The sequence below is a fragment of the Danio rerio genome, chromosome 1 (assembly GCF_052040795.2).
Source record: "Danio rerio strain M-AB ecotype USA chromosome 1, GRCz13ab, whole genome shotgun sequence".
Lineage (NCBI taxonomy): Eukaryota > Metazoa > Chordata > Actinopteri > Cypriniformes > Danionidae > Danio > Danio rerio.
In genome coordinates, this window is record NC_141021.1 from 54,873,042 (window position 1) to 54,896,666 (window position 23,625).

A 23,625-nucleotide genomic window follows, 5' to 3' on the forward strand; every position below is an offset into this window, starting at 1 on the left:
TTAAGTGTTTTAAGTGAATAATTTGTATGCATTATCAGTGTATGTAATAAATAATGTATTATTTTTAAACAATTTACATATAAACAGCAATCTTGTTAGACTTAACTGTATTTCTTTATGTTATATTACAGCTTGGCATCATTTTCAAACGACATTTTAAGGCTTTCCTAATAGCCATTGTCAAAAGATTCAGGTAAACACACTATTTTTCAATGCTTATTTTATTCACACTACTCATTGATATTTTGTCAAATTACTTAAAATGTTGTGATAATTGCTTATTGATTATTGCACAGGTTGCCATATTGAGAAAGTGTTCCTAATATTTTATAAGACTGACGTGATACCTCTAAACATACTTTTTTCAGCAAAGGATCAGTTGAAACACAGGTTGAAGTGATTTTTGACATAACAGAAGGGGTCCCATCAGAATTTGACATTGGAAGTGTATTATTAAATGACCAGCAAACTCTAAATGCCCTAAACATAACTTCTAATTCAGTTGACATCAATGGAAAAGGTAGGTCTTATGACAAAACTTCTAAATGAAAAAGTCTTTTACAAACAAATGTATATTTTTAAAGTATCGATCATTTGGAATTATTATGTCAACACACACAATTATTGTAAAAGCCATCAGAAATTCAAAACAGCCTGATGAACATTTTTTTCCCACCAGTAATATCTACATCTAGTACAGCAGAACCCTCCACAACAACTCCTGAAGAAATGTCTTCAACTACTGCAGAAGTAACATCTACAACAACAACAGAAGCCTTTACAACAACAGTTGAAACATCCACCACTACTGCAGAAGTAACAAGTACAACAACAGAACCCTCCACGACAACTCTTGAAGAAACAATCACCACTTCTGCAGAAGTAACATCTACAACAACAACAGAGTCCTCTACGACAACTCTTGAAGAAACATCTACAATAACAACAGAACCCTCCACAACAACTCTTGAAGAAACATCCACCACCACTGCAGAAGTATCATCTACAAAAACAACAGAGCCTTCCACAACAACTAATGAAGAAACATCCACCACTAGTGCAGAAGTAACATCTACAACAACAACAACAGAGCCCTCAACGATAACTCTTGAAGAAACTTCTACAACAACAACAGAGCCCTCTACAACAACTCTTGAAGAAACAACAACAACAGAGCCCTCAACGACAACTCTTGAAGAAACAACAACAACAACAGAGCCCTCCACGACAACTCTTGAAGAAACAACAACAACAACAGAGCCCTCCACGACAACTCTTGAAGAAACAACAACAACAACAGAGCCCTCCACAACAACTCTTGAAGATACAACAACAACAACAGAGCCCTCTACAATAACTCTTGAAGAAACAACAACAACAACAGAGCCCTCAACGATAACTCTTGAAGAAACAACAACAACAGAGCCCTCCACAACAACTCTTGAAGAAACAACAACAACAACAGAGCCCTCAACGATAACTCTTGAAGAAACTTCTACAACAACAACAGAGCCCTCCACGACAACTCTTGAAGAAACAACAACAACAGAGCCCTCAACGATAACTCTTGAAGAAACAACAACAACAACAGAGCCCTCTACAACAACTCTTGAAGAAACAACAACAACAACAGAGCCCTCTACAACAACTCTTGAAGAAACAACAACAACAACAGAGCCCTCTACAACAACTCTTGAAGAAACAACAACAACAACAGAGCCCTCTACAACAACTCTTGAAGAAACAACAACAACAACAGAGCCCTTAACGACAACTCTTGAAGAAACAACAACAACAGAGCCCTCCACAACAACACTTGAAGAAACAACAACAACAGAGCTCTCCACAACAACTCTAACAACAACAACAACAGAGCCCTCCACGACAACTCTTGAAGAAACAACAACAGAGCCCTCAACAACAACTCTTGAAGATACAACAACAACAGAGCCCTCCACGAAGACTTTTGAAGAAACATCCACCACTCCTGCAGAAGTAACATCTACAACAACAACAACAACAGAGCCCTCAACAATAACTCTTGAAGAAACTTCTACAACAACAACAGAGCCCTCTACAACAACTCTTGAAGATACAACAACAACAACAGAGCCCTCCACGACAACTTTTGAAGAAACAACAATAACAACAACAGAGCCCTCCACGACAATTCTTGAAGAAACATCTACAACAACAACAGAGCCCTCAACGACAACTTTTGAAGATACAACAACAACAAAGTCCTCAACGACGACTCTTGTAGAAACATCTACAACAACAACAGAGCCCTCAACGACAACTATTGAAGATACAACAACAACAGAGCCCTCCACGACAACTCTTGAAGAAACAACAACAACAACAAAGCCCTCCACGACAACTCTTGAAGAAACAACAACAACAACAGAGCCCTCCACAACAACTCTTGAAGAAACAACAACAACAACAGTGCCCTCTACAACAACTCTTGAAGAAACAACAACAACAGAGCCCTCAACGACAACTCTTGAAGAAACAACAACAACAACAGAGCCCTCCACGACAACTCTTAAAGAAACAACAACAGAGCTCTCAACGATAACTCTTGAAGAAACAACAACAACAACAGAGCCCTCTACAACAACTCTTGAAGAAACAACAACAACAGAGCCCTCTACAACAACTCTTGAAGAAGCAACAACAACAACAGAGCCCTCCACGACAACTCTTGAAGAAACAACAACAACAGAGCCCTCCACAACAACTCTTGAAGAAACAACAACAACAACAGAGCCCTCTACAACAACTCTTGAAGAAACAACAACAACAACAGAGCCCTCCACGACAACTCTTGAAGAAACAACAACAACAGAGCCCTCCACTACAATTCTTGAAGAAACAACAACAACAACGGAGCCCTCTACAACAACTCTTGTAGAAACATCTACAACAACAACAGAGCCCTCCACAACAACTCTTGAAGAAACAACAACAACAACAGAGCCCTCCACGACAACTCTTGAAGAAACAACAACAACAACAGAGCCCTCCACAACAACTCTTGAAGAAACAACAACAACAACAGAGCCCTCAACGACAACTCTTGAAGAAACAACAACAACAGAGCCCTCCACGACAACTCTTGAAGAAACAACAACAACAGAGCCCTCCACGACAACTTTTGAAGAAACATCCACCACTACTGCAGAAGTAACATCTACAATAACAACAGAGCCCTCCACGACAACTCTTGATGACACAACAACAACAGAGCACTCAACGACAACTCTTGAAGATACAACAACAACAACAGAGCCCTCCACGACAACTCTTGAAGAAACAACAACAACAACAAAGCCCTCCACGACAACTCTTGAGGAAACAACAACAACAACAGAGCCCTCCACAACAACTCTTGAAGAAACAACAACAACAACAGAGCCCTCAACGATAACTCTTGAAGAAACAACAACAACAGAGCCCTCCACGACAACTCTTGAAGAAACAACAACAACAACAGAGCCCTCCACGACAACTCTTGAAGAAACAACAACAACAACAGAGCCCTCTACAACAACTCTTGAAGAAACAACAACAACAACAGAGCCCTCTACAACAACTCTTGAAGAAACAACAACAACAACAGAGCCCTCCACGACAACTCTTGAAGAAACAACAACAACAGAGCCCTCCACGACAACTCTTGAAGAAACAACAACAACAGAGCCCTCCACTACAATTCTTGAAGATACAACAACAACAACAGAGCCCTCAACAACAACTCTTGTAGACACATCTACAACAACAACAGAGCCCTCTACAACAACTCTTGAAGAAACAACAACAACAACGGAGCCCTCTACAACAACTCTTGTAGAAACATCTACAACAACAACAGAGCCCTCCACAACAACTCTTGAAGAAACAACAACAACAACAGAGCCCTCCACAACAACTCTTGAAGAAACAACAACAACAACAGAGCCCTCAACGATAACTCTTGAAGAAACTTCTACAACAACAGAGCCCTCCACGACAACTCTTGAAGAAACAACAACAACAGAGCCCTCCACGACAACTTTTGAAGAAACATCCACCACTACTGCAGAAGTAACATCTACAATAACAACAGAGCCCTCCACGACAACTCTTGATGACACAACAACAACAGAGCCCTCAACGACAACTCTTGAAGAAACAACAACAACAACAGAGCCCTCCACGACAACTCTTGAAGAAACATCCACCACTACTGCAGAAGTAACATCTACAATAACATCAGAGCCCTCCACGACAACTCTTGATGACACAACAACAACAGAGCCCTCAACGACAACTCTTGAAGATACAACAACAACAACAGAGCCCTCCACAACAATTCTTGAAGATACAACAACAGCAACAGAGCCCTCCACGACAACTCTTGAAGAAACAACAACAACAGAGCCCTCCACAACAATTCTTGAAGAAACAACAACAACAAAGCCCTCCACTACAATTCTTGAAGATACAACCACAACAGAGCCCTCCACAACAACTCTTGAAGAAACAACAACAACAACAACAGAGCCCTCTACAACAACTCTTGAAGATACAACAACAACAACAGAGCCCTCAACAACAACTCTTGTAGAAACATCTACAACAACAACAGAGCCCTCAACGACAACTTTTGAAGAAACAACAACAACAGAGCCCTCCACAACAATTCTTGAAGAAACAACAACAACAGAGCCCTCCACGACAACTCTTGAAGAAACATCCACCACTACTGCAGAAGTAACATCTACAAAGACAACAGAGCCCTCCACAACAACTTTTGCTGAAACATCTACCACTACTGAAGAAGAAACAACTACTACAACAGCAGAATTAACTACTACAACAAATACAAGATTTCTTCCTACTACTGCAAATACAGTATCTGAAAATGTAGTAGTAGTAACGCTGTATTTCCGTTCCCAAGATTTATTTATAGACGACTTCAAAGATAACAGTTCTCCTGCTTTCAAAAATAGAGCTTCATTTATTGAAAAACTTGTGAGTATAGACTAAAATGCTTCATTCACCATAGTGTATTTGTTTCTAATGTAGTGTATGTTATATAGAGTGTACTATACTATATTATATATGTAAGTGAATAATATTTCTGCATTATTTTTTAACATTCTAGTATGAACAACAAGCCTATATGTGCTTAATGTAAATATTTGTATTTTGTTACAGCTTGACATCATTTTCAAACGGTGGTTTAAGTCTTACCAAAGAGCCATTGTCAAAAAATTCTGGTAAAAACACTATATTTCAATGCTGCTTATTTTATAAATACTTATCATAAATATTTTGTGAAACTACATAAAATCTTGCAAACATTGTGGGCTATTGGTCAGGTTGGCATATTATCTTAATGTTTTCTAATGCTAATATGATGTTTCTAAATAATATTTTCCAGGAAAGGATCAGTCGATACAGACGCCGATCTTTTTTTCAACAGTACAGATGTTGTACCATCAAATTATGAAATTGGCAATGCATTATTGAACGACACACAAACTCTAAGTGACCTAAACATAACTTCTAATTCTGTTTACGTTAATGGAACAGGTAGGTCTTATGGCACTTTGTAAATCTTAATATGAAAAATATGTTGGTTTGTTTTTGTCTAAAACAGAAAACAGTGTAATGAATAACTATTAAATAAAAATCATGTTTTAGAGTAAAAATTACTACTTAAATAATGATTTTTTTAATGTAAATTGTTATAATGTTATTAAAAGTTTATCCAAAATTATTATTACTTTGTCAAAGCCTTGTTAAATTCAAACGAATCTAATCAACATGTCCTTTTATCAGAAATATCATCAAATGCTACAACAACAACAACAGAGCCCTCCACAACAACTCTTGAGGAAATATCCACCACAACTGCAGAAGAAACATCTACAACAACAACAGAGCCCTCAACGACAACTCTTGAAGAAACAACAACAACAGAGCCCTCCACAACAATTCATGAAGATACAACAACAACAAACGAGCCGTCCACGACAACTCTTGAAGATACATCTACAATAACAATAGAGCCCTCCACAACAACTTTTAAAGAAACAACAACAACAGAGCCCTTCACAACAATACTTGAAGAAACAACAACCACAGAGCCCTACACGACAACTCTTGAAGAAACAACAACAACAACAGAGCCCTCCACAACAACTCTTGAAGAAACATCCACCACTACTGCAGAAGGAGCATCTATAACAACAACAGAGCCCTCCACAACAACTCTTGAAGAAACAACAACAACAGAGCCCTCCACGACAACTCTTGAAGAAACAACAACAACCATAGAGCCTTCCACGACAACTCTTGAAGAAACAACAACAACAGAGCCCTCCACAACAACTCTTGAAGAAACAACAACAACAACAGAGCCCTCCACAACAATTCTTGAGGAAACAACAACAACCATAGAGCCTTTCACGACAACTCTTGAAGAAACAACAACAACAACAGAGCCCTCCACAACAACTCTTGAAGAAACAACAACAACAACAGAGCCCTCCACAACAATTATTGAAAATACAACAACAACAACAGAGCCCTCCACAACAACTCTTGAAGAAACAACAACAACCATAGAGCCCTCCACAACAACTCTTGAAGAAACAACAACAACAACAGAGCCCTCCACAACAATTCTTGAAGATACAACAACAACAACAGAGCCCTCCACGACAACTCTTGAAGAAACAACAACAACAACAGAGCCCTCCACGACAACTCTTGAAGAAACAACAACAACAGAGCCCTCCACAACAACTCTTGAAGAAACAACAACAACCATAGAGCCTTCCACGACAACTCTTGAAGAAACAACAACAACAACAACAGAGCCCTCCACAACAACTCTTGAAGAAACAACAACAACAACAGAGCCCTCCACAACAACTGTTGAAGAAACAACAACAACAGAGCCATCCACAACAACTCTTGAAGAAACAACAAAGACAGAGCCATCCACAACAACTCTTGAAGAAACAACAACAACAACAGAGCCCTCCACAACAACTCTTGAAGAAACAACAACAACCATAGATCCTTCCACGACAACACTTGAAGAAACAACAACAACAGAGCCCTCCACAATAACTCTTGAAGAAACAACAACAACCATAGAGCCTTCCACGACAACTCTTGAAGAAACAACAACAACAGAGCCCTCCACAACAACTGTTGAAGAAACAACAACAACAACAGAGCCCTCCACAACAACTCTTGAAGAAACAACAACAACAGAGCCATCCACGACAACTCTTGAAGAAACAACAACAACAGAGCCATCCACGACAACTCTTGAAGAAACAACAACAACAGAGCCCTCAACGACAACTCTTGAAGAAACAACAACAACAACAGAGCCCTCCACAACAACTCTTGAAGAAACAACAACAACAGAGCCCTCCACAACAACTCTTGAAGAAACAACAGAGCCCTCTACAACAATTCTTGAAGATGCAACAACAACAACAGAGCCCTCCACAACAAATCTTGAAGAAACAACAACAACCACAGAGCCCTCCACAACAACTCTTGAAGAAACAACAACAACAACAGAGCCCTCCACAACAACTCTTGAAGAAACAACAACAACAGAGCCCTCCATAACAATTCTTGAAAATACAACAACAACAACAGAGCCCTCCACAACAACTCTTGAAGAAACAACAACAGAGCCCGCCACAACAACTCTTGAAGAAACAACAACAACAACAGAGCCCTCCACAACAATTCTTGAAGATACAACAACAACAACAGAGCCCTCCACAACAACTCTTGAAGAAACAACAACAACCACAGAGCCCTCCACGACAACTCTTGAAGACACAACAACAACAACAACAGAGCCCTCCACAACAACTCTTGAAAAAACAACAACAACAGAGCCCTCCACAACAACTCTTGAGGAAACAACAACAACAACAGAGCCCTCCACAACAACTCTTGAAGAAACAACAACAACCACAGAGCCCTCCACAACAACTCTTGAAGAAACAACAACAACCATAGAGCCTTCCACGACAACTCTTGAAGAAACAACAACAGAGCCCTCTACAACAATTCTTGAAGATACAACAACAACAACAGAGCCCTCCACAACAACTCTTGAAGAAACAACAACAACCACAGAGCCCTCCACAACAACTCTTGAAGAAACAACAACAACAACAGAGCCCTCCACAACAATTCTTGAAAATACAACAACAACAGAGCCCTCCACAACAACTCTTGAAGAAACAACAACAACCATAGAGCCTTCCACGACAACTCTTGAAGAAACAACAACAACAGAGCCCTCCACAACAACTCTTGAAGAAACAACAACAGAGCCCTCCACAACAATTCTTGAAGATACAACAACAACAACAGAGCCCTCCACAACAACTCTTGAAGAAACAACAACAACCATAGAGCCTTCCACAACAAATCTTGAAGAAACAACAACAACCACAGAGCCCTCCACGACAACTCTTGAAGAAACAACAACAACAACAACAGAGCCCTCCACAACAACTCTTGAAAAAACAACAACAACAACAGAGCCCTCCACAACAACTCTTGAAGAAACAACAACAACAGAGCCCTCAACGACAACTCTTGAAGAAACAACAACAACAACAGAGCCCTCCACAACAATTTTTGAAGAAACAAACACAACCACAGAGCCCTCCACAACAACTCTTGAAGAAACAACAACAACAACAGAGCCCTCCACAACAACTCTTGAAGAAACAACAACAACCACAGAGCCCTCCACAACAACTCTTGAAGAAACAACTACAACAACAACAGAGCCCTCCACAACAATTTTTGAAGAAACAACAACAACCACAGAGCCCTCCACAACAACTCTTGAAGAAACAACAACAACAACAGAGCCCTCCACAACAACTCTTGAAGAAACAACAACAACAACAGAGCCCTCCACAACAACTCTTGAAGAAACAACAACAACCACAGAGCCCTCCACAACAACTCTTGAAGAAACAACAACAACAACAGAGCCCTCCACAACAACTCTTGAAGAAACAACAACAACCACAGAGCCATCCACAACAACTCTTAAAGAAACAACAACAACCACAGAGCCCTCCACAACAACTCTTGAAGAAACAACTACAACAGAGCAATCCACAACAACTCTTGAAGAAACAAAAACAACCACAGAGCCCTCCACAACAACTCTTGAAGAAACAACAACAACAGAGCCCTCCACAACAATTCTTGAAGATACAACAATAACAACAGAGCCCTCCACAACAACTCTTGAAGAAACAACAACAACCACAGAGCCCTCCACGACAACTCTTGAAGAAACAACAACAACAACAGAGCCCTCCACAACAACTCTTGAAGAAACAACAACAACAACAGAGCCCTCCACAACGACTCTTGAAGAAACAACAACAACAACAGAGCCCTCCACAACAATTCTTGAAGATACAACAACAACAACAGAGCCCTCCACAACAACTCTTGAAGAAACAACAACAACCGAGCCATCCACAACAACTCTTGAAGAAACAACAACAACCACAGAGCCCTCCACAACAACTCTTGAAGAAACAACAACAACAGAGCCATCCACAACAACTCTTGAAGAAACAACAACAACAACAGAGCCCTCCACAACGACTCTTGAAGAAACAACAACAACAGAGCCCTCCACGACAACTCTTGAGGAAACAACAACAACAACAGAGCCCTCCACAACAACTCTTGAAGAAACAACAACAACAACAGAGCCCTCCACAACGACTCTTGAAGAAACAACAACAACAGAGCCCTCCACGACAACTCTTGAGGAAACAACAACAACAACAGAGCCCTCCACAACAACTCTTGAAGAAACAACAACAGAGCCCTCCACAACAATTCTTGAAGATACAACAACAACAACAGAGCCCTCCACAACAACTCTTGAAGAAACAACAACAACAGAGCCCTCCACAACAATTCTTGAAGAAACAACAACAACAACAGAGCCCTCCACAACAACTCTTGAAGAAACAACAACAACAACAGAGCCCTCCACAACAACTCTTGAAGAAACAACAACAACCATAGAGCTTTCCACGACAACTCTTGAAGAAACAACAACAGAGCCCTCCACAACAACTCTTGATAAAACAACAACAACAACAGAGCCCTCCACAACAACTCATGAAGAAACAACAACAACAACAGAGCCCTTCACAACAACTCTTGAAGAAACAACAACAACAACAGAGCCCTCCACAACAATCCTTGAAGAAACAACAACAACAGAGCCCTCCACAACAACTCTTGAAGAAACAACAACAACAGAGCCCTCCATAACAACTCTTGAAGAAACAACAACAACCATAGAGCCTTCCACGACAACTCTTGAAGAAACAACAACAACCATAGAGCCTTCCACAACAACTCTTGAAGAAACAACAACAACAACAGAGCCCTCCACAACAACTCTTGAAGAAACAGCAACAACAACAGAGCCCTCCACAACAACTCTTGAAGAAACAACAACAACAACAGAGCCCTCCACAACAATTCTTAAAGAAACAACAACAACAGAGCCTTCCACGACAACTCTTGAAGAAACAACAACAACAACAGAGCCCTCCACAACAACTCTTGAAGAAACAACAACAACAACAGAGCCCTCCACAACAACTCTTGAAGAAACTTCTACAACAACAGAGCCATCCACAACAACTCTTGAAGAAACAACAACAACCATAGAGCCCTCCACAACAACTCTTGAAGAAACAACAACAACAACAGAGCCCTCCACAACAACTCTTGAAGAAACAACAACAACCATAGAGCCTTCCACGACAACTCTTGAAGAAACAACAACAACAACAGAGCCCTCCACGACAACTCTTGAAGAAACAACAACAACAACAGAGCCCTCCACAACAATTCTTGAAGAAACAACAACAACAACAGAGCCCTCCACAACAACTCTTGAAGAAACTTCTACAACAACAGAGCCATCCACAACAACTCTTGAAGAAACAACAACAACCACAGAGCCCTCCACAACAACTCTTGAAGAAACAACAACAACAACAGAGCCCTCCACAACAACTCTTGAAGAAACAACAACAACAGAGCCCTCCACAACAACTCTTGAAGAAACAACAACAACCATAGAGCCTTCCACGACAACTCTTGAAGAAACAACAACAACAGAGCCCTCCACAACAACTCTTGATAAAACAACAACAACAACAGAGCCCTCTATAACAACTCTTGAAGAAACAACAACAACAACAGAGCCCTCCACAACAACTCTTGAAGAAACAACAACAACAACAGAGCCCTCCACAACAATTCTTGAAGAAACAACAACAACAACAGAGCCCTCCACAACAACTCTTGAAGAAACAACAACAACAGAGCCCTCCACAACAACTCTAGAAGAAACAACAACAACCATAGAGCCTTCCACGACAACTCTTGAAGAAACAACAACAACCATAGAGCCTTCCACAACAACTCTTGAAGAAACAACAACAACAACAGAGCCCTCCACAACAACTCTTGAAGAAACAACAACAACAGAGCCCTCCACAACAACTCTTGAAGAAACAACAACAACAGAGCCTTCCACGACAACTCTTGAAGAAACAACAACAACAACAGAGCCCTCCACAACAACTCTTGAAGAAACAACAACAACAACAGAGCCCTCCACAACAACTCTTGAAGAAACAACAACAACAACAGAGCCCTCCACAACAACTCTTGAAGAAACTTCTACAACAAAAGAGCCATCCACAACAACTCTTGAAGAAACAACAACAACCATAGAGCCCTCCACAACAATTCTTGAAGATACAACAACAACAACAGAGCCCTCCACAACAACTCTTGAAAATACAACAACAACAACAGAGTCCTCCACAACAATTCTTGAAGATAAAACAACAACAACCACAGAGCCTTCCACGACAACTCTTGAAGAAACAACAACAGAGCCCTCTACAACAACTCTTGTACAAACAAAAACAACAGAGCCCTCAACGACAACTCTTGAAGAAACAACAACAACAGAGCCCTCTACGACAACTCTTGAAGAAACAACAACAACAACAGAGCCCTCAACGACAACTTTTGAAGAAACAACAACAACAACAGAGCCCTCCACAACAACTCTTGAACAAACAACAACAACCACAGAGCCCTCCACGACAACTCTTGAAGAAACAACAACAACCACAGAGCCCTCCACGACAACTCTTAAAGAAACAACAACAACAGAGCCCTCCACAACAACTCTTGAAGAAACAAAAACAACAGAGCCCTCAACGACAACTCTTGAATACACAACAACAACAGAGCCCTCTACAACGACTCTTGAAGAAACAACAACAACAGAGCCCTCAACAACAACTCTTGAAGAAACAACAACAACAACAGAGCCCTCCACGTCAACTTTTGAAGAAACAACAACAACAGAGCTATCCACGACAACTCTTGGAGAAACAACAACAACAATAGAGCCCTCCACAACAACTTTTGAAGAAACAACAACATCAGAGCCCTCCAAGACAACTCTTGTAGAAACAGCTACAACAACAGCGCCCTCCACGACAACTCTTGTAGAAACAGCTACAACAACAGCGCCCTCCACGACAACTCTTGAAGAAACATCCACCACCATTGCAGAAGTAACCTCTATGACAACAACAGAGCCCTCCACGAAAACCTTTGAAGAAACAACAACAACAGAGCCCTCCACAACAATTCTTGAAGATACAACAACAACAACAAAGCCCTCAACAACAACTATTGAAGATACAACAACAACAGAGCCCTCCACAACAACTTTTGAAGAAACAACAACATCAGAGCCCTCCACAACAACTCTTAAAGAAACATCCACCACTACTGCAGAAGTAACATCTATTACAACAACAGAGCCCTCCACAACAACTCTTGAAGAAACAACAACAACAACAGAGCCCTCCACGACAACCATTAAAGAAACATCTACAACAACAACAGAGCCCTCAACAACAACTCTTGAAGAAACTACAACAACAACAGAGCCTTCCACAACAACTCTTGAAGAAACAACAACAACAACAACAGAGCCCTCAACGACAACTCTTGAAGAAACATCCACCACTACTGCAGAAGTAACATCTACAACAATAACAGAGCCCTCCACAACAACTCTTGAAGAAACAACAACAAAGCCATCAACAACAACTCTTGAAGAAACATCTATCACCACTGCAGAAGAAACATCTACAACAAGAACAGAGCCCTCCACGACAACTCTTGAGGAAACATCTACAACAACAACAGAGCCCTCCACGACAACTTTTCAAGAAACATCCACCACTGCTGCAGAAGAAACATCTACAACAACAACAGAGCCCTCTACGACAACTCTTGAAGAAACATTTACAACAATAACAGAGCCCTCCACAACAACTCTTGAAGAAACATCCAGCACTGCTGCAGAAGTAACATCTACAACAACATTAGAGGCCTCCACAACATCTCTTACAGAAATGTCCAAAACTACTGAAAAAGATACATTAACAACAACAGAGCTCTCCACAACAACAGTTGCTGAAACATCCACCACCACTGTATATGTAACATCATCCATGACAACACTTGAGGAAACATACACAACTACTGCAGAAGAAACGACTACTATAAAAACAGAGCCATTCACAACTCCTGCTGAAACATCAACCACTACTGAAGCAGTAACATCTACTATGACAACAGAACCCTCGACAACAATTTTCGAAGAAACATCTACTACATCAACAAAGCCCTCCACAATAACTCCTGCTGAATCATCCACCACTTCTCAAGAATTAACATCTACTACAACAACAACAACGGATTCGTCCACCACAACTCCTGCTGAAACACCCACCACTACTGAAGAAGTAACATTTGCAAAATCAACACAGGCCTCTATGACATTTTCTGCTGAAACATACACCCCTACCGAAGTAGCATCTACAACAACAACAGAGTCCTCCACGGTTGAAACATATACCACTACTGTAAAAGTATCTTCTTTAACAACAACACAGCCCTCCCCATCCATTACTGGTGAAACACTTGCCACAACTCTTCTGACCTTGGCCGCTTTGTCCACAACAGCCTTTGAAAATAAAACTCTTACAACAGCTACAATGCCCACATCACCAACTAAGGAACTGTCAGCAGCCACCTCAACTATCACAAGTGGTGGAATAGGCACAGAATCAAGTAGAACAACTTCTGTTTTCGCTTCAGTGACTCCCTCTTTAAACACTGCTTCAATCTCTGATGTAACAACAATAATCACAAGACTATTCCCAACTAAAGCACCCATTACCACAACTACAAAAATACCTGCGTATCTAACGGATCTAGTGTTCCACTCTTATGACACATTTACAGCTGACCTCAATGATTCAAACTCTCAGAATTACAGGGACAGAGTTCATCTTGTTAAAACCCAGGTGAGATACCATCCCTAAGACAAGGTTTTGCTAGAGTACATTAAACATCCGCGTTTATGGTTGTGACCACCAATTTTCCTCTGTTACAGCTTACCCCAGTCTTCAGACCCAAATATCCATCCTTCATTGAAGTGATTGTCTTAGGTTTCAGGTAAATATGCAATGTTGCAGTGCTGAATGTTTCCATTTAGTTCATTAAGAAATCTTAACAATCTTTTATGTATTCTAGGCCAGGCTCAGTCGTCACAAAAACACAACTAGCTTTCAACTCCTCACAATCGGGTCCATCAGTGGTGGAGATTTTAGACACTCTTATGACAGCCGTGACAAATGGGAGTGTGAACCCACTGAACATAAATCCTCAGACAATTTCAGTCAATGGTTCAGGTGAGTTTTAAACATGCATAAATACTGACAAAACGGTGCATTATTTGTTCAGTAGCCTTGTTCGTATATACCAGGGCTCGAAATTGCGACCATTTTGGTCGCATATGCGCCCGAAATTTTACCTATGCGACTTCAAAATATATTTGGGAGCATGTGTGCGAGTGCAAAAAATTGTTGTATGCGACCAGTTTTTACTGCAAAATGTTCACCACATTCGGGAGACATTCACGCAGACTGCATCTCTGCACTTGAAACACAAAACGCAGCGTTCAGGAATGGTTTAAAACAGTTGTCATGTCAACTTGCTGCAGTAAACAAAGCCAAGTCCGCAATGCTTGCCCCGCCTTCGCGCTCTTCTTATTGGCCCACCACTGCTCTAGCACTGAAATATCAGCTGTCAATCACTCAGTCAATGCCTTCTGGCTTGGGATGACAGAGAGAGCTACTACCGCGAAAAACTGTAAAGCGCTGAAGATGAGAATGAAGATAACACTGACAGATTTTCTTTCAGAAACCATGGCATCAATGACACATCTTACTAGTGATCATGAGCTAAATTTGAATCCACCATCTACACTTTAAAAGACTTCTATTGGCTTCAAGTCCGCTATGAAAAGTCTGTGGGATGGAATTTTTAGGTAACTGTTTGCCACATCTAGCACGAGAGCTTCTGTTTAATCCTTCATTCAATCGCCAGATGCTGTCCGCCATGAAAGTGGCAGTTATATGTAAAATTTAACACCACGTACACCAACGCAAACGGGCTTACACTGAGTAAATTAATATTGCTACTCATAAAAAAGTACTGCTATTAACATGACATATGCATATAATAAGTTACAGTATATGTCAAAAACATCAGTGCAATATCAGACAGCACCCGTGAGAACAGCACAGTTATACCGTTAACAGATTCATTCATGTCAAGCAGTGTGTGCAGGGCCAATGTGCGTCCTGTGTACCTTTTGGTCACTCAGTTATGTTATAAAAATCTATTTTCTTGTGATAACGGGATTTCGTTGAGACATATTTTCCTCACGCTTGCATATAAATATATATTTTTTGCTTGTTAGCTTGATTAGTGTTGATTTCAAATGCAATTAACATGTTTGTAAAAAAACTTGTAGTAACAGTGCTTATAAGTGTGACTAAATTTTGGCTGATGCGCCTAAATTTCTTAAGTTAGGAGGACCGGTGATACCAAGCAAAAAGGTTAATTTCGAGCCCTGTATAATGTATAGGCTAATCTTATCTAGCTCTTGTCTTATGAATATAAGTATGATGCCACACACAAGAATAACACGTCTATTACAATTGCATCATGTGACAATGAGGATTCAATCATCTTTACATTTTTTCAAAACAGCATTGATAACTCAAAACAGAGGAACAGCTGATCATAGCAATAGGAATAACCAGAAATGTATGATTTGTCAAACACCAGCTATTTCATCTCTAGCTGGAGAAAACACTTGAATATAAATCGGGGTCTACGATAACTAGAGTTAATCAAGTACAAGACTATCCTATACTATATATCTTAGTCATAGGATCACACCACATTGCAAATTTTGTCTTTTTATTTTATTTTTTACACCTTAAGATAGTAAGCAGATAGCTACCCAAATACTGAAGTTAGCAACCACTGTGTTAGCTAAGTGTATTTTACTTAGCAAAATGTTACATATTTAACTCTGCTTATTAAAGTTGCTATTAATATGAATGGGGAATATGGCTTATAGCTTCCTAATTAATTTGATTGTTTTTTCTTACAGTTATAAATGCAACAACAGCACCAACAACAGTTACAACAGCAGCAACAGCACCTACACCAACAACAGAAGCAACAACAAATACAACAGCAGCAACAACAACAACAACAACAAATACACCAACAGCAACAATAGCTATGATATCAGCAATAACAAATACAACAGCAACAACAACACATACACCAACAACAACACCTACGACATCAGCAACAACAAACACAACAGCAACAACACATACACTAACAACAACAACAACCGCGGTAACAACAACACATACACCAACAACACCTGCAACAACAACACCTATGACATCAGCAACAACCAATACAACACCTACAACAACAGCAACAACAACAAATACAACAGAAGCAACAACACATACAACAACAGCAATTACAACAGAAGCAACAACACATACACCAACAGCAACATCACTTCTGACATCAGCAATAACAAATACAACAGCAACAACACATTCACTAACAACAACAACACTTGCAACACCAGCAACAAATACAACAGTAGTAACAACAACACATACACCAACAGCATCAACACCTTTGACATCAGCAATAACAAATACAACAGCAACAACAACACAGTCACTAACAACAACAACACTTGCAACACCAGCAACAAATACAACAACAGTAACAACAACACATACACCAACAGCAACAACACCTATGATATTAGCAACAAATACAACAGCAACAACAACACATACACCAACAACAACACCTACAACATTAGCAACAACAACAAATACAACAACAACACATACCCCAACAGCAACAACACCTACGACACCAGCAATAACAAATACAACATCAGTAACAACAACCCATACACCAACAGCAACAACACCTACAACATCAGCAACAACAAATACAACAACAGTAACAACAACACAAACACCAACAGCAACAACACCTATGACATCAGCAACAACAAATATAACAGCAGTAACAACAACACATACACCAACAGCAACAACACCTATGACATCAGCTACAACACATACAACAACAGTAACAACAACACAAATACCAACAGCAACAACACCTATGACATCAGCAACAACAAATACAACAACAACAACAACACATACACCAACAACAGAACCTATGACATCAGCAACAACAAATACAACAGCAACAACAACACATACACCAACAACAGAACCTATGGCATCAGCAACAACAAATACAACAGCAACAACAACAACACTTTCACTAACAACAACACCTTCAGCACCAGCAACAAATATTTTAGCAGGAACAACACCACACATACCACCAGCAACAATGCCTGTGACATCAGCAACAACAAATACGACAGCAACAACAACACATTTACCAACAACAACACCTACGGCATCGGCAGCAGCAACAACAACACCTTCACTAACAACAACACCTTCAGCACCAGCAACAAATATTTTAGCAGGAACAACACCACACATACCACCAGCAACAATGCCTGTGATATCAGCAACGACAAATACATCAGCAACAACAACACATACAACAACAACACCTACGACATCAGCAACAACAACAAATACAACAGCAACTACATCACATACACCAACAGCAACAACACCTACAGCAACAGCAAGAACAACAAATACAGCAGCAACAACACCTACGACATCAGCAAGAACAACAAATATAACAACAACACTTACACTAACAGTAACAACACCTACGACACCAGCAAGAACAACAAATACAACTGTAACAACACCTACACCAACACCAACAACAACTACAACATTAGCAGCAACAACAAATACAACAGCAACAACACCTACAACAACAGAAACAGCAACAACACCTACAACAACAGAAACAGCAACAACACCTACAACAACAGAAACAGCAAATACAACAACAGCAACAACACCAGCAACATCAACAAATAAAACAGCAGCAACGCCAACAACTAAAACAGCAGCAACAACACCAACAACAACAGCTACAACAACTACATCAGCAACCACAACAACAACTAAAACAACACCCTCAACGACTTCCACAACTAAAGTGACATCATCAACTTCAACATCTACTACTACAACTACTACTACAACAACTACATCTATACCAAAAATACCGGTGTATATAACATTTTTGGTGTTCCACTCTTATGATGTATATACAGTGGAACTCGATGATCAAACCTCTCAGGTTTACAAGAAGAGAGTTCAGCTGGTCACAGCAGAGGTAAGTTCAAGTACAATGACATAAATGGTTTTCCCCTATAATAGATAGGGAAATCAACAGCAATCAATGCAATTTCATAAAAAAATGTATGAATTCTCATTAAGGTCTCATTCTCTGTTACAGCTTGACCCAATCTACAGAGCCAAATATCCTGGTTTCATCGAAGTGATTGTGTTGGGTTTCAGGTAAATGCAGAATTATGCTGTCGTAATAATTTTTCTTAAAATAAATACTCCACTTTTTTTTTTTTTTTGTAAATAGACTAATTTTACAACTGCACTTCAGTTTAATAGAAGAGATTTGACATTTTTGGAGTTTTGGCCTGTTTAGGCAAATCTCCAGGCCCAGCAGGAGCACTTTTAGCTTAGTTTAGCATAGCTCATTGAATCACTGAACGACAAATCAGAAAAATATTATCGCAATAATCGTATATGCAATATCCATATACAGAGAACGTTTTATAAACTAATAGGATCATTTGCTTATGATTGGCCATGGCTGGTCTCGCATTAACAATAAAGGGTTCATACATATTTTTTTCTACAAAAAATCCTTGACTTTTCCAGGACTTGAGTAAATTTTTATGACCTAATATTTCATGTAATTTTTCTGTATATTCCATTTATCTGATTGGTTTATGATGTGATGGGCTGCAGCTGGAAGGGCATCCGCTGCGTAAAACATATGCTGGACAAGTTGGCGGTTCATTCTGCTGTGGCGACGCCTAATTAATAAAGGGGCTAAGCTGAAAAGAAAATAAATTAATGAATGATAGCTATGTGACTGTTAATACGGCACAATCTACATCCCAAGCGTGTGATCCTTTTGAAATTAGTTTATAAAAACTCTGGATATAGCATATGCTATTATTGCGATAATGATTTTTTCTTATATGTCAAACAGTGATTTAATAATATATATATATATATATATATATATATATATATATATATATATATATATATATATATATATATATATATATATATAATATAAAAATATATAAATAATATAAATATATATTATAATAAATAGTTAATAAATTGAAAAAACCCCACAATCGATACTGATATTTTAAAAACATCCATTTCCCGCTAACATTTAAGCGTGTTCTTAAATAGCGCTGATTTGCCATTGTGTTCATGTGCGCAACAGAAATGACTGTGAAGGTCATCAGTTCACCAAACTCACCACTGTGTTTACTGTGCGAAACCACAGATACAGGGACACTGGAGAGTTTCAAAGCCACAAAGATCAGCTGGTTTGTCTATAAGCTGACATACAAGTGATTCGCTGATGAATCGTGGCTTTCTTTTTTTTTAATACCAATTTTTTGACTGTATTTTTAAATTATTTATTCATTTTAAATATTTTGTTTCCAAAATTCTTTAGTTTTAAGATGCTCTGTGGTTAAATGTGAATGAAACAATTATGCTTGAGAATAATAGTAACTATACTTTCATTCACATTTAATATTTAATTAACTTTGCTGCCATACCATGGTTGTAGCCAGAACAATGATATTACACAGTGCCTGAGTATCAGCAATATAAGCAACATTGCAACCACAAAGACATTTAAAAGTTACATAACTCGGGGCTATTTTCAGGCGCTGCAAATTATCATTGCACCTGCTGTGATATTGAGCCTATTTCTAAAGCAAGTCCTTTAAGGAATCCTGTTTGACACTCTTTTATGTTTTCCAGCCGAGGGTCAGTCGTCACAAAGACACAACTCCTCTTCAACACCACAGTAGTTGAGCAATCCCCAACAGTTCAAGAGATATCAGAAACTCTACTGGCAGCAGTGGGAACAGGAGTGGTCAGTCCACTCAACATAAATCCTCAAACGGTTTCAGTCAACGGTTCAGGTATGTTTGAACCTCTAAACATACATGGCATTTGGGCTGGAATGAAAGGAAAGCAGACCTTACATTTTGTCTAATGAGTCTAATCTAATGTGTTCATCTTTTTCTTACAGTCATTGCTACAACCGCAGCTCCTACAACTCTTATAACCACAGCGTCAAGCGGATTAAAGATTGAATCAAGCTTGCAACAAGTAACATGGTTCATTATTTTGGCGAAAATATTAAGGTTTTTCTTTTAGATGCCATAAGAATAAATCAACTATGTTCAGGAAGGATTTCAGTAGCATGTTATATTCTTTCTCTCTATGTATTAATTACAGTTCTTAGCATGCTATAAAAATAAGGCAATTGCAATATAAATGTAAGCTTAAAACTTGAATTGATTGTCAAGAGCACAATTTATTTATTTAACAGCAGCTTGTTAAAATTAATGCTACTGTTGTCCTTTTCAGGAAAGTATTTTAGATGTAACGCTTTTAATCATCTGTCTGCTGGTTAAAGACTATTTATAACTCTTCTTTGTCTAGTATGTGTTAATAATAAGAGATGGTATTATAATCAGGTCAATATATTTATTGAGATGGCATGAATTGTGTAAAACGGAGATTATTTATAAACAAATAAAGGATTTAATATATATTTGCACAAGAAATTTGGAGATGACGTTGGTGTTAAGCTACAAAAAGTATGTATATTTATTCAAAATGTACAAGATATTTATGTTAATTTAAATAAAATCTTAATGTTATTAAAAAAAACTGTGTATGATGTTTTCCTTTGCAAACATACTTTGTCAGGGCTTCTTATAGCTTAATTTTAAGGTTTCAATGAATTTCAATGTAATTGATTGATCTATTTAGGTGGCACGGTGGCTCAGTGCTTAGCACTGTCGCCTCAAAGCGAGAAGGTTTCTGGTTTGAGCCCCGGCTGGACCTTTTGGCATTTCTTTTTGAAGTTCGCATGTTCTCCCCGTGTTGGTGCGAGTTTCCTCCAGGTGCTCCGCTTTTCCCCTAAGTCCAAACACAGGCGGTAAAAGTGAATTAAATTAGCTATGAATGAATGATTGATCTATTTAAATGGAAGGAATATTTTAGATACTATATAAATAAGAATTACATTTAGTATTGGGTTGTGTCGATTCTGGAATTCAGTACCCTTTGGTACTGAAATGTAAAAACCGTCAACATCGCTCAAATGCTAGCGTGAAATTAACGTTTTTAAAATTTCAGTATTGATTGGTAGCGAATTCCAGTTTCATGACGACCTTAATTTAGCATTTTTTGTTAATCAAATTGCATGATAATCATTAAAAAACTTAAAACAGGAAACATTCTAATTTATTAAAAATTTAAAGAATATGAAATATGGAGCCATTAATTTCGAAAAGGAACTTGTTTAAGTGTAATTTAATATATTTCAAATAAAAAAAATTTATGAAGGCTAGAATAATATTCACATCACAAAGATATCCAATGTTGAGTCTGAATTATAGTTGGGGAGGAGCTACGGATTAATTTAATCTTTGTATCTGTACAGAATTATATAATTTATGCAAAATTCAAACTTAAATTTTTGCCCTGTTTCTAGTCCAAATATCTACATTTTAAAGTAAAAACCAGATTATTTTACTTACCCACCAACAAATAATTTTGATTGTTTTAAGGAAAGTCTCTTAATTGTGACTTATTTCTTCTGATGGTGAACACCAAGCTATATTTCTACTTGCTCTAAGAATTTGTTAATATTTGGATTGAAAACAAGATGACACATTTTTTTTTCGATTGTGGTTATTCACTTTCTATACATGAACACTGCTAGACTCCCCAGAAAGCAATCGCTATTAAAATTAACTTGTGAAACGGTATTCATATCGCAATATTTATCGCAGAAAAAATTTAATACCACAATATCAGATTTTTACAATATCATGCAGCCCTAGCTGAAACCCTCTTTTTGACATACTTGACATATCATTCTGAGTAAAATATGTTTAATGTCATGTTTAATGTATTTTATAGTGACTTACTTTGTTTTAAAAGCATTATCTTCAACAAACAGAATCAAATAGTGTTTCTTTTAATATTATCTTCGCTAAGTACTGTCAATCCTAAACTTACTCTCTGTAGGGCTTAAGTTGTTAGAAGCTGAACATCTGCCATGACCAGTCTTTCTTGCTTGCTTGCATTACAAACTTGACTCGAAACTTAAAGATTTGTCATTTGTGATTTATGACATGCAATTTGGTCTTGTCAGTGGTAAATATAAGTTATGGAACAAACCTTTAAATGTCACCTTTTATAATCACAATCATAACATATAATCAAAATAAGCTATTAAATGCTGCAAACATTATAATGAAAGTGATTATTTTACTTCAGTTTTAAATCACTTTGAATTTTTGATTGACTTTCATAAGAGGTTTAAACACAATTGTGTGGCAACAGTGCGTGAATATAACCAGCTTTTAATAATTAAAATATATATTAATTCCATTTTTTATTACACCTCATAAAAACAGTCTGCAGAAACAGGTTGACTGACATTCTCCCTTTGTAAGTTTCATCAGAAGGGGAAATCCCCGGCATCCATTATTAACAATCTCTCCCTCATAATTATAAATAGCCCTAAGTGAAAAGCAGCCATCCGCCATTCTAATTTTTTACAATATTTCTGCTGAAGATAGTAGCCCCTTTCACACAGTGATACCGGTAAATATCCGGAAAATTTCTGGAACGACTTTACCGGTATATTCAAAAAAGCGCTGTTCTCACAGGCACGGACGTTACGGAAATTTTCCGGAAAAGAGCATTCACACATCCATTCCAAAATACCGGTAAATTCTGACATCATTAACCAGAA

General features: G+C 38.6%; 1 long non-coding RNA gene across 1 annotated transcript in view; it reads left to right on the forward strand.

The window, feature by feature from the left end:
* The window catches only part of si:ch211-217k17.8, a 76,901-nt gene that overhangs the window by 36,479 nt on the left and 16,797 nt on the right, over window positions 1-23,625 (forward strand). The window contains exons 28-39 of the long non-coding RNA XR_015477294.1: window positions 132-193; window positions 369-520; window positions 680-5,019; window positions 5,206-5,267; window positions 5,432-5,583; window positions 5,833-14,510; window positions 14,600-14,661; window positions 14,740-14,897; window positions 16,673-18,897; window positions 19,021-19,082; window positions 20,604-20,767; window positions 20,878-21,003. This is a non-coding gene — a long non-coding RNA (si:ch211-217k17.8). The remainder of the gene's footprint in view (window positions 1-131; window positions 194-368; window positions 521-679; window positions 5,020-5,205; window positions 5,268-5,431; window positions 5,584-5,832; window positions 14,511-14,599; window positions 14,662-14,739; window positions 14,898-16,672; window positions 18,898-19,020; window positions 19,083-20,603; window positions 20,768-20,877; window positions 21,004-23,625) is intronic.